Genomic DNA, 11,036 nt, shown 5'->3' with positions numbered 1-11,036 from the left:
TTTTGAAATGGTGGCTTCCTGGCCATGGGCCATGCTGCTAGCACGAACTCTGACTCTTTCAGTAGGCCAAGCATTTAAATGGGGTTCGTGAGCAGAGTGCTACAACATGCTTAATGGCAACACAGACCTGCTGTGATCCAACCCTGCATCTGGAGTGGAGAGAATGGCTCTCAGAGGTAGTGAACGTACTTCCTCCAACATGTTGGACTAGGTGGAGCCAAAAGACAAAGCAGCCTTAGTTGCTGCACAGCATTTTAAGACTTAAAAAATTACAGATACACAATAGGACAGATTCAGACATAAAAAAATCTCTAAATGGGTCACAATGTTGAATAAACGTACATACGCTTAGGTGAGAGAAGAAAAAACAGTATAGACTATTATAAAAGGAATTAAACGGTTTAAAAAATAAAACAAAGCCTTTAAAGATACAGAGTACACACAATAATAGATTCTAGGAGTAAAGATAATAAAATAAATATTGAGATCCAAGATGGTGGCCAGCAGGAGGTTGATGAAGGAGCTTGAAGTGACCCTCAAATATAGAATGAAAAACGTCTGTAACATCCAGGTTGATGAAGCTAATTTATTGACTTGGCAAGGGCTTATTGTTCCTGACAACCCTCTATATGACAAGGGGGCCTTCAGAATTGGAATCAACTTTCCAACAGAGTATCCATTATCCATTCAAACCACCCAAGATCATATTTAAAAACAAGATCTACCATCCTAAAATTGATGAGAAGGGGCAGGTCTGTCTGCCGGTAATTAGTGCTGAAAACTGTAAGCCAGCCACCAAAACCAACCAAGTAATCTAGTCCGTCATAGCACTGGTGAATGACCCCCAGCCTGAGCACCCACTCTGGGCTGACCTAGCTGAAGAATACTCTAAGGAGAGTAAAAAAATCTGTAAGAATGCTCATGAGTTTACAAAGAAATATGGGGAAAAGCGACCTGTGGATTAAAATCTGCCATGAGTGATTCCAGCAAGTTTGAGCAGAGCCCCCAGCAGTGAATTCAGATACCCTACAAAGAGGACTCTGGGAAATTGACACCTGCTACCACCTGGCATCCGCTTGTGGCTGTTATTAACTTTCTACAGTTTTCTTATTAAAAAGTGGTCTATGTTGTTCTCTTGCGAGACCACAACTCCCAGCATCCCTCTGGACTCCAGCGCACGCAAACGTGGAACACATTTCCCAGAAGCCTTTGCATTCCCCATTAAAAGCAAGGGCTGTCACGAGTTCGGCCCTTTTTCCTCCCTGCCTTTTCTACCTTGTCTGCACGCCCCCCACCTGTTTGTTATCCCTTCCCCATTAAAGTGCACCCACGTGGGACCGCCGCGTGTCTGTGTTTTCTTCTTCACGTAACGTCTCTACCGTCTAACCCGCAGAATTAAGAACAACAGTGGTGCCGTCCTTCGACTCGGAGACCTCTCCGTCCCGATGCCTGAGGCTTTTGCCTCTGGGTTTCACTGGCACAAGGTCTGAACTGAACCCCCTGCACTCACCTCCACCTGTTTACCGCGGCCATTCTCTACCGCCTCATCCTGATCCGTGAGTTAACCTGAGTTGGCTTCCTTCCCCCCCCCCCCCCCGGGCGCTCAGAGACTGTCCGGCTGGCTTTCTTTGCACATCCTGGACTAGGTCACCAACCTCCCTCCCCCTCCCCCCCCAGCTTTTTGCCCTTGACTGAAACCTGCCTCAGTCCGCGCGCCCGGGAGTTCGGTGCTCCCGGCTTCTTTCTCTTTTTTTTTCTAACCTTTCCTGTCCTCTTCCGGCCCACTCCGGTGCGGTGCCTTTGGGGCCATACGCAGGCCCTAAAAAGCTTAATTGTCTCCTCCCAGCTGGGGCTTTTCTCCCCCATACAGTAGCTGGGTTCGGGCCAATTAAGCCCTAGCATGCCCCAAGAACGCGGGGACGCCTGCGCTCTTGGCCTGCCGTGTTGGAGGTACTCTGGTACCTTTTTGTGGGCAGGCTGCGCTTCACCTATGGGCTCTAAGCATTCTAAGCCATTTCCCCCCATCTTCCCCTCTCGGCCAGCTTCTGAAAGCTCTCAAACCTCACGCCCTGATTCCCTCCATAAAATTATCAATGCCATCCCTCCAGGGACCCTCTGCTCCCACCACCATGGATCCCACGGACAAACCTCAACCCCCACCCCCCTGCCTCCACACCCCCCCCACCGCGCCTTGAGGGGCCACTCGCTCTCGCTCTGCCCAGTTGAGCGACAGCGACGGCTCACCCATTACCGTTCCCTCTCCGAACCAGCCTCACCCCACTTCTCCCGCAACAGGTCGCGCGTGTCTTCGGATTCTTCCCTGTCTTCTCTCCGCCACAGGCCACACAGGTGGCTTAAAGCGTCTCCTCCCTGTCCTACGCCTGCCCCTCGATCTTCCAAATCCCCTCTAGGCTCCCGCTGTCACTAACCACCACTCTCCCGTTGTTACACCTAAGGATATCAGGCTCCTAATAGCTACAACAGCCTCCTGTCAGATCTGCCAAAAGTCACACTCTCCCGTTGTTATATCAGGTGCCTAAAAGCTACAGCAGCCTCCTGTCAGATCTGCCAAAAGTCAAATCCCAGGACCAAATATTCACTTAACCGTTTATCTCCACAGCTCAAGATAATCCTTCATATACGGTAACTCAGATGGGAGCTTGTCCTCTTAAGTTCTAAAGGACGCCGGATTCAGTTCCCTCTACTACAGTCTAAGAAAACAGGGGTCCCCATCCATCGCTGTGTTAACACACCCTCCCTTCTTTAAATTCATAAATAACCATCTAGCTGTCGTTACAGGTACCATCATCAAATACGAGGTCAAGGACTCAGGTGGTAAGCAGATTCTCAATAAGGTTTTTTGACATAGCAGGTCAGCCGCTGACTGCAGCAGTGGCCCCTGAAATGTTAAGGAATATACGGTTAAAATCTATTTCTTTTAAGACACTTTCCTTAAGCTCCAGGATGCCAGCCCAACCCATCTAAACGAATCAAACACAAACGGAATAATGGAATAAGTATCATTTAATTTTTTATCATTCTTAACCCCGGACATCCTAAGACTCCCTCACCTCGGATTTCCTCTCCCTCCCTTACCTTAGATCCTCCCCCCCTTCTTTTAATTTTTTCTTTTACTAATGCAACTTTTGCCTTCCAGCATCTTAATGATGACCCAGCTACTCAGGAAAAGCCAGACAGATTTCTTCAGTCAGCCACCCCAGACGACAGCCAGGACTTCAAATGCCAACGGTGCAATCAGCCATCCCAGACACCAGCGACCTCAGACACCAGCGACCAGCTACACCAGTGACCGCAGACCCCAGTGGGACATCGCCAGAATAATCGGACATTTCCTGGACCCTTCAACGCCCAAAGCCAGCAGGAAGCAGCCATGAGAGACCGGACTACGCCCCCATTCCCTACCCTTTAAGGTCCCCCCATTTTTTTTAATCAAACCAAAAGGGTGAAATGTTGTTCTCTTGCGAGACCACAACTCCCAGCATCCCTCTGGACTCCAGCGCACGCAAGCGCAGAACACATTTCCCAGGAGCCTTTGCATTCCCCGTTAAAAGCAAGGGCTGTCACGAGTTCGGCCCTTTTTCCTCCCTGCCTTTCCTACCGTGTCTGCATGCCCCCCCACCTGTTTGTTATCCCTTCCCCATTAAAGTGCACCCACGTGGGACCGCCGCGCATCTGTGTTTTCTTCCTCGCGTAACGTCTCTACCGTCTAACCTGCAGAATTAAGAACAACAGTCTAGGTAACCTTTAAAGAAGGATTAAAAATTCAGATGTTCTAGTTCTGCTTGCTTTGTTTTAAAAATCACTGCTTTAGACTACTTTTAAAGAATGCCATTTCTTTTCCTGCCCAGACTCAAAGTTAGTTATCCCAGAAGGTTTTTTTTAAAAAAGTTGTGATTCTGTCTCTCCATCGCCTTCTTTTTCAATCCCACTTCCAGAGACTAAGGCTCCAGCTCCCCACAGAAGCAGCAGCCTTTCTCCTGTGCCACATTGCCTGTGGGTGATAGCTCAAGTCCCCTAATTCCATCTTAGTAATGTACTTACAAAAGGTTATAAAACATTATCAACCCCCAAAAGAATGTCTGTGCAAAGTGAAGCTGCTTTTACATAAAATCTTAGCAAAGTGTTTCCACAGTAACAGACTCAATGGGCAGACCCCACGCTCTGAACCCATGGTCAGGCAATACCAGGTTTGTGGTGACCTTGGAGGAAGGGTCTGCCAGCAGATAATGCCACGCACTTGTGTGATGAATTCTCTCCAGTCAGCAGCCCTCCCTGCAGCTGTGGTAGACGACCTTCTGGTTATCCCAGGCAAAGCAAAAGCCAGAATATTCTTTTGAAATTTCAAGCTTCTCCACCACCAAGTTCTGCTGAGATGTGCCAAGGAGCCCCCCACTCCTCAGCACAGTAGGCAACCACTGTTGTTCTCCGCATGATTTGCATTTTGTGGGATCAGCATTGGTGGCTTCTGCTTTGTTACCAGCTGCCCCTTCCTCAGAGCAGCTGCCGGTGCAGCCCAGGAACAAGATGGCCTTTCCCTCCCTCTGAATTCAGCCTTTCCAAGGTCAAGCACACTTGAAGCTCACTCAGTAATATCCCTTCAATGTGTTTTATATTGTTTCCATTGCCTTTTTTTTCGTAGAAATAAAATTTGACCTTAGAATTTATCATCAATAAATAAATAAATATAAAACTTGTAGAAAAAGAAATAGAGTAAGAAAAAGAAGCCACATAAAGATGGAATACACACAGAGTCTGGATTATGTATATTATTGTATTTTCTTTGAACTTTTTTGAATGTAAAGGAGCTAAGTGCAGAGAGACATTTCATTGTACAGGCTGCTAAGCTAAACCAACATATATGTGTTAAAGTTTTCTTGAGTCTAAAGATATGTTGCTTTGGAAAAGAGGTTGTTCTTTTATTTCCACAGAGGATGAGAACTTGTGGAATCCTTCCAGACTAATGTGGTTTGATTCAACAAGACCTCATGAAAGGTCACCAAGAATAACCCCAAAAATTACCTCACCCAATTAACAGCAGGAAGCAGTTTGGAGAGAACTACACCCATATTCTCAAATATTGTTTGCAAATGTTTGTTTAAATTTAAGGGGAATATGCTGTAGAGATTTGCATTGGTATGGATCTTATTTCATTGATATAAATTTAAGGTCAATTTTATTATATGTGTATTTCTGCTATTGATTAAGGTATTATGTTTGTGCAGCTCATTTAAAATGTAATGTATAATTAAAATATAGGTTACTAGATATACACCTATAATAGTCAAGCTTGTAGTCATGTTAGATTTTCTAGATATACAAAGATGTATTTCAGATGCATAGGCATTCTTCAAATCTTTCAAAGACAACAGAATATGGCATTTACAACATTTAAAAACTTAGGACTTTTTATGACAATGAGACACACCTGCTCCTGGCAACACCAATCTACTTCAAGAGGATGAGAGGCATTGAAGAGTCTCCTTATAGATTTGGATAGTCATTTGGGCAAAAACCTGCTCTTGCCTGGACTTCTTGATGTTATTCTGTGTGAACTGGACATGCAGGACCCACAGAGAAATCACTCCTGAACTTGGATAAAGGTGATATGGTCCTTCAGGTTTCCCGCTGCGTGAAAGAGTCTGCCAGACATTCTGCAGGACATAGAAGAAAGTGACTGAAAACTGCCAATATAGGTGGAACTGTGTTTGAAATTTCCTGCTTCATGGAGAAGTTTGCTGGATAATATGGGCCTGTGTGTTGAATATTGGATGCCCCAATGATACAGAAGAACTTTGAGTGACTGTCCAAGCAACAAGATGTCTCTGTCAATTCTGGAGTTTTGGAAGTTGCTTACAATGCACTTCCTGTTTACTTAGGTAATATTATATCTTTCTGGAGTCTTTGATGGAGTAGAAGAATTTATAGTTATAGCTATAATTTTCCTTAGTTTTGATAAAATATAAAGTATATATATAGTATATACTATATATATAGTAAATTCAATTATTGCTTGATACCTGATTTGTTATGTTAATTTTACTCTGTCAAAGTTAAAACCTTTCTTTTCGTTTAAACAGAAAAGGGGAAATAGTGTGGGAGGTCCTTCTGTCTGTGTGTTGCTTTTATTAGTTAATGAATAAAGAAACTGCTTTGAGCCTATAGCAAAGCAGGGCATAATAGAGCTAGGCAGAGGAAACTAAATTGAATCCTGGGAGAAGGCAGACTGAGTGAAGAGAAACCATGGAGCCGCCACCAAAGACAGATGCACTGAGACTTTGCTGTTAGGCCACAACCTTGTTGGTGATACACAGATTAATGGAGATGGGTTAAATTAATATGTAAGAGTTAGCCAGTAAGAAGCTAGAGCTAGTGGGCTAAGCAGTGACTTAATTAATACAGTTTCTGTGTGGTTATTTTGATTCTGAGTGGCCGGGATGAAAAAGCGGCTTCCTACAACACCAGAGATTGGCACTATTTAAAAGGATTAGAAAGATTAAGAGGTATAACCTCATTAGAAGAAGTGTGCAACTGACAATGGGCTTTGAAATTTCAAAAGTCCATGCAAAGACCAGAGTCTCTCTCTCTCTGCCTACAGATCAGGTTGAAGATCAGTGACTTCTTTAGCACCATATCTGCCTAAATGCTGTCATGCTTCCCACTGATGATAACTTACTAACTTTTGAAACTGTAAGCACATACACAAATGCTTTCTTTTATAAAAATTGCCTTGGTCATGGTGTCTCTTCATGGCAATAGGACAGTGACTAAAGTACTGTGACAGAGGTATTAGAATAGTTCTGAATTTTCAGTTTTTGGAGGCCTGCTCAACCCTGAAATCTACTAGCATTACCTGATGATCCTACTCTCGTTCTATTGGCACAGGTCTTTGATGGAGGAAGGTCATTGGCTAATAAAGGAACTGCCCTGGCCCATTTTATTGGTTAGAGGATAGGTGGGAGGAGTAAACAGAACAGGATACTGGGAGGAAGAGGAAGTGAGCTCAGAGACTCCACAGCTCTCTCGGGAGCAGACGCCAGAGAGAGACGCCATGCCCCACTCCCGGGCAGACACATGCCATGAAGCTCCGAACCAGGATGGACATAGGCTAGAATCTTCCTGGTAAGCGCACCTTGGGGTGCCATACACAGATGATTAGAAATGGGCTAAATTAATATGTGAGAATTAGCCTAGAAGAGGTTAGATAGAAATGGGCCAAGCGGTGTTTAAAAGAATACAGTGTCCGTGTAATTATTTCGGGGCATAAGCTAGCCAGGCAGGCGGCTGGGGTGTTGGGGACGCAGCCCCGCCGCCGCCCTTATTACTATAGGTCTTGACTTAAGGTCTTGACTAACTCTTATAGATCAGGCTGGCCTTGAATTCCCAGAGGTCTGCCCGCCTCTGCCTCCCGAGTGCTGGCATTAAAGGTGTATATCCATACTGCCCAGTTTTTATTTAGACTTCTTTTTACTCCTTGAAATAGTTGATGAAGTTTATGATTGCTATAGTAAGTTCTGTGACCTGGAACTAGCCTAGGTAATTCTAGTTGGGGAATATTTCTCCTAGACTGCTGTATTTGCTGGGTGCATAATGCATTGATCTTTTATATTGTTTACTTTTTGTGACAAGACCTGGACATGTGAATGTTATTCATAGGTTGTAGTTCTGATGTGGATATAAAAGGCTGGGCTCTAATATTGGATTGTCATTTTGCCCAAATTTGGAAGTTGGGAAAGGTACAGCTAGGGGTTACCACTCTGGGATGGGGCCCAGAGTCTTCTCATCTAGGCCTACAGCAAAACCAAAAATAGGATTAAAGTTTGGCATTTCCATCTCCACCCTAGTTTATCTGTGTTTTGGGTCCCCTATTTTTGAGTAAGTATATTAGTTATTTGATGAGTATCTATTTGGATTATTCCATCCCTCTTCAAAGCTTGTAACTCGCCCAGCAGGTCCAGTTATTCCAGGGTCTGAAGGGGCACTACCTGAAAGAACATGGGCGAGAAAGGGAAAGAAGACCAAGCAAGCAAAACAGAATTTTGTTCTCAATTTGTTAAGGTCTTCCTTTATTGAAGCAAGCTTTAGTCTTAAATACTCCTCAGTGAGGAACTCTGGCAGGGGGAACTGGGGAAGGGGAAAGGGAGAAGGGGGAAGTGGGAAGGTGTAACGGCGTAAATGAATGCAGACAGAGTGTAAAAATATATATATAGCTTTAATGTAGAAATAGACTTACAGAACCACCGTTCCCGCGGAGACCAGGAAAGCAGAAGCGAGAGCTCGGAGCTTGCTCGCCAAATTTATAGGCAGACATTAGCCCGAGGTGAACACGCCCCTTAAGGGGCGGGACTTATCCCTACATCTCCCCTTTTTGTCTAAATAAGACAGAACTAAACCAAATACAACTACATACAATAACAACAAATAATAAATACAACAAACAATATTGAGAACAAAAGCTTTGCTAAACATTCTATCTCAAGAAGTCCAAATAATGTAAAGAGTAACTACAATTATATAATCTTCAACTCAGTCAAAGATCTGAGAAGGGAATAAACACTACTCAACAAACGAGATATATCCAAAATGTGCAACAATTGACAGAGACAACTGACTACCTGGGCAATCACCCAAAGTCTCGTTTGCAACGTTGAGTCAACCAATTTTGGCTAAGGCCTAACATAACTGACATACCATTATTAAAGGCAAGGAACTTTTCAAAACTATCTTACCCTGTCTTGGCAGGATATGACAGTCCTGTTTTATCCATTGATGCACGCTCTGTATCTGTGTCAGTGGTTGAGGTATGGGCATTTCTTTGCCCAAAGGCCAGTTCTGCCAAATAGAAAGGCTCCAGGTGGAGTGTTTTTGGTGCTCAACATTCTCTCGGGAATAGAGCGGTGTTGCCAGGAGCAATTGTGTCTCACTATCACAAAACTCTGAGTTAGATTAAAGGCCATTTTCTACAGCTCTTTGAAGAGGTTGAAGATTATCTATCTATACTGAGTATAATCTCTATATATCTAAAGAACCTGATTAGTCTAATTATAAATGACAAACTTAGATGACAATTAGTCTATATAATTCTCAATATCTATCTAACTTAAAGACTAAGACAATAAACGACTGTGAAACAAATGAGGACAATGACCTCCAAATATAAACAATGTACAAATATACATTGCAGTAGGTAAATATATATCAATACACAAATATTATATAAGTATCTTAATCAGAGGTAGAAATGTACACTGCAATATGGTAAATATATACAATATATATATATCAATACAATATATGTCAATACATAAAAATGTTTTAAACAGAGGTAGAAACATGCATGCGTACAATAGTCAATCTATACCAATATATTTGTCTATTATCCCATCATCCCTCTTTATTTTTTTTCAAAATGATCCCTGAGCTTATAAAATTCCTCCCCCAACCCTCAATCATATACTAATTATAATCAACCCCTAAATGATGTCCCTAAACCCAAGGGCAAACTTTACTGGGAGAGGGGACGTCGTTCTCTAGAATTACTTCCAGCTGTCATAGGGGCGACGTTCTTTCTGGGGGATCCTGTGAAAGTAAAATGATGGTTAAATTTCAAGATAATGTCTTTTAAAATTGCAAATAGTCTCTGAGTATTTTCGTTCAGGTCTGGCCAAAATGTTGTATAAGATGTGCACCATTTCAGCTAACCAAGTTGGAACTGTCTTGTGCAGCTGGTACCCAAAGCAGGTCTTGTAGTAGCGCTACCAGTATCATGACGTCATATCAACCAGGTAGAGTTGTTGTTGTGGGGCCCCATCTTCTTCCTGGAAACTTCAAATGTCACTTCAGGAAAAACTCATTGTTCATTATGAAAAACTTAAACATTAATCATATAGACATATATAGACATATATATATTCAATGAAAGACATGATAGATATATTCAATGAAAAGTATGATAGATATGAAGAAAAGCAAAGATGTTTTCTAAACTCATATTTCTTTCTGTCCCATATCATGGCTCTTGACATGAGACAGAAACTCCAGAAATTCTGGGTTTTTCTCTTACTAACAGGCTTGGAATTGGAGAGGGACTGAGCCAGAGTCCAACTTCAAAACCAGCTTTATAAATTTAGAAATATGGTTTAATATTACTTACACAACCCATTCAGTTGTCTTGATATTTCCTATTGGGCAGGTATTTTTCCATCTGTCAGTATCCAAACATCCAGGGTCCCTTGAATTTCTCAAAGATGAGTGTTTTCCTGTGGAGATAAGAACAGAACCCTGCCCCCATTCTATATGTTTTTCTTACCACCTGTATGAATATCATCGTTGTGGATGAGTTGTCATTTCTCCTTTCCAAGAGGTTTCTCCTCTTCAAATCGAAACTTTATTAATTTTGATGGTATCCACAATTTTTCTTCTCCTGTGGAAACAAGAGCAAAACCCCTTCCCCAACGTAGCACATCTCCTGGCTTCCACTGAGAGGTCAGCACATCTTTGAAATAAATCGGTTGATTTAGTTCAGCAGACTTTTCCATTATCCAATGTCTTTCTGCTGCTGTCGTTCCTTTCTCATTAGCGTTAAGAAAATTCAAGGTTAATAAAGCATTATGTAATCTATTTCTGGGGGTATTTTCAGTCCCTTTCTGTTTGTTCAGCATATCCTTTATAGTACGATTTGATCTTTCTATAACTGCCTGACCTGTAGGATTATTTGGTATACCTCTAATGTGTTTTATATTATAATAATCAAAAAACCGTTTCATTTTCTTAGATACATATGCTGGACCATTATCTGTCTTTATTTGCGCAGGTATACCCATGATGGCCATAACTTCCAATAAATGTGTGATTACTGAATCAGCCTTTTCTGAACTTAAAGCAGTTGCCCACTGAAAGCCTGAATAAGTGTCAATGGTGTGATGAACATATTTTAATTTGCCAAATTCTGCAAAGTGGAACACATCCATCTGCCAGATTTCATTCCTTTGGGTGCCCTTTGGATTAGCCCCTGCAGG

At 42.6% G+C, this 11,036-nt stretch overlaps 1 pseudogene; it reads left to right on the top strand.

Moving 5' to 3' along the window:
• Positions 1 to 493: 493 nt before the first annotated feature.
• On the top strand, positions 494 to 965 carry LOC121444819 (annotated as a pseudogene).
• The last annotated feature ends 10,071 nt before the right edge of the window (positions 966 to 11,036 follow it).

Source organism: Microtus oregoni, unplaced genomic scaffold (genome assembly GCF_018167655.1).
Source record: "Microtus oregoni isolate MIOR12 unplaced genomic scaffold, Mior012 000142F_ref0000161, whole genome shotgun sequence".
NCBI lineage: Eukaryota > Metazoa > Chordata > Mammalia > Rodentia > Cricetidae > Microtus > Microtus oregoni.
This window is presented reverse-complemented; position numbering and strand designations above follow the sequence as displayed.